Source organism: Sturnira hondurensis, unplaced genomic scaffold (assembly GCF_014824575.4).
Source record: "Sturnira hondurensis isolate 20B ecotype Veracruz unplaced genomic scaffold, ASM1482457v3 Scaffold0023357, whole genome shotgun sequence".
Taxonomy (NCBI): Eukaryota; Metazoa; Chordata; class Mammalia; order Chiroptera; family Phyllostomidae; genus Sturnira; species Sturnira hondurensis.
The window spans coordinates 5,812,529-5,814,959 of NW_028095988.1; the positions used below are offsets into that span (position 1 = coordinate 5,812,529).

The following is a 2,431-nucleotide window of genomic DNA, read 5'->3' on the forward strand; positions in this document are numbered from 1 at the left end:
ACCAACTTGTACTTCTTAATCACCTCACCCAAGATTAATTTTTGTAGAAGACTTGTATCAAGAATTATTTCTTGGCTTGAGTGGGTGCTGGCTTACCACCGACGCATCCACATTGCCAGGATGGAAAGCCCTCCTGGGCAGGCTCTCCAGCCTCCACCTTACGCATTCCTCAAGCTCAGAGGCCCAAAGGCCATGTCGACATGAGCAATAAAGATGGACCAGGAGGGTTCAGAAAAAGGAAACATGACAATTTCCCACATAACCAGAGAAGATAAAGGAAGGATGTTAATTCATCTGCACCTTTGACGTTGGCCTTCAAATCATTTCAGCAGAAACTTGATTCGAGACGTGACAAATACGAGAGTTGTAAAACTTGATTGGGATATAACTGTAGAAAGTAAAAGGACAGTTTCTCTGCGTCATAGGATTACAAATGCTGCTGATGTGCACGAAATACTGACTGAATCAGAAATGGAGCTGGATGGTATCCAACAAAAGATATTGCAAATGGCCCAGGAGCTCTAGGAGAAGACATGCATGGGTTCCACAGGGCCATCACTGCAGAGCTACAGGAGTATGTGGAGGCCCTCTCTCCTCGCCACTTTATCAAAATAGGATCACTTTATCTGCATGGATGAAATTAATAAACAATTGGTATTTACAACAGAAGACAATGGGAAAGAAAATAAGACTCCCTCATCTGATGTTCAGGAAAAGCAGTTTGGTTCCTGGAGACTGAAAAATCATGCCTGTTGATTACTTTCTGGGAGTGGTGGATTTATCTAAAGCGTTGGTGCAGATGTGCACCAACAGCGTGGGGAATGGGAACACTGACACCCCTGTTAGAGTGAGCCAGGTTTTACTCAGATTCATGATGGGGTTTCATTCACTGGCAATACTGAACTCTATGAGGTTTCTAAGAAGCTGTATACCTTGAAAAACAGTCCAGCCAAAGTGGAGAATGTTTGTTCTGCCTTGAAAGTCAAAGATTCAGAAATTCCAAAACATATGCTGGGGAATATCCTTTCAGTTAAAACAAAAATGAGTGATCAGGAAGAGGGCATTTCTTAGAATAACTTCACTCAGTTATTATTCTCCTAAGAGAAACCAGATTGTAAGACTGCTATTTCATATTTTATTTGGGTTTATAATGGTTTTACATAGAAAATTTTGAGTTTTACTTGTTTTAAATTATATACAAACTGTACATAAAATTATTGAAGTGAATCATTTTCTATATCTTACTCATGAAAGATTGCAAACAACTGCATATATGCCTATATGAATTTTTGCTGGCTAAATTTCATCAGTTATCTTTGTAATGTGAATGTAGCTTCAGAGCACTTTCTGCCATATCTGTTTTAATTTACTTTGTGCAAATTTTTCAGTGATAATAACTAGTGGAAGCCATTTATAATTTAAGTTGGTGATTTTGTTATACACAGAAAAGATTTCTTAGTTATACAGCTGGACTTGAGCTTTTTGTTTAAATTCCTTGATAATACTGTGCCAAGCCTCCAAAATCGGCTTATTCCATAGAACAAAATTAAAAATTACTAAGTTATCAATATACTTTAATTTTATATGGCATTGTGGTAGGAATTCATATTATAATCTGGTTAATTTAGGCCATTTTGAATCCATAGGAAACAACCTTCCAGAAACATTTGCCAGATGCCCAGATGTTAGTTTCTACATTTAACTTGCCTTTTACCACAGGAAGTCTGGTAGAGAATTGGAGTTAATATTATAATATTTCCACTGGTGTATGAATTGAATTATATACTTGTACATACAACTGAGAAGCTTTTAGTAATGATTATTTAGCAACTTTTTGTTGTCTGTTATAGTAATATTAGGCATGTTTACAGACTTACTTATTCTAGCTTCTATAAAAAATTACATTTAAGTAATTATAATGAAGTTTTGAAATTTTTGAAATATTAAGTTAGTCCAAACCTTTATAATTGTCTAGTTGTGTTCATTGATAGTGTAAAAAGTTGCCAAAGAAAATTTATCTTGTACAGTTTAGCAATAAGGCAATTGTCAACACAAGTTGAGAATAACAGTGGTAGTCTCTAGTTATATTTAGAATTGGGATTTGCCTGCTGAAATCAGTTATAAGATTATTCCCTGTGAAGTGACACTGACTTGAGCAGAAATTTCCATTTGGTTTTATGAGTTTTGAGAATCTAGATATTGGATTTTATTTTTGGAAATAGTAGCTGCTCTGTTTGTAAGGGCTGATTCTTTGCTTTCTTTTTTTCTAATTTATTTACTTTAATTGTTCTTCAAGTACAGTTTTCTGTCTTCAAAGGGCTGATTTTCTGAAAGTATAATTTTCCCAAAAAAATTACCTGGAGGAAAATAAAACACAGGCATACCTAAAATACTAGGCTTGTTTGTTTGTTTTGGTGGTAGTAAGCTTTTT

At 35.2% G+C, this 2,431-nt stretch overlaps 1 pseudogene; it reads left to right on the plus strand.

Moving 5' to 3' along the window:
• Window positions 1–200: 200 nt before the first annotated feature.
• LOC118980937 (translin-associated protein X-like) lies at window positions 201–1,071 on the plus strand (annotated as a pseudogene).
• Window positions 1,072–2,431: the final 1,360 nt, after the last annotated feature.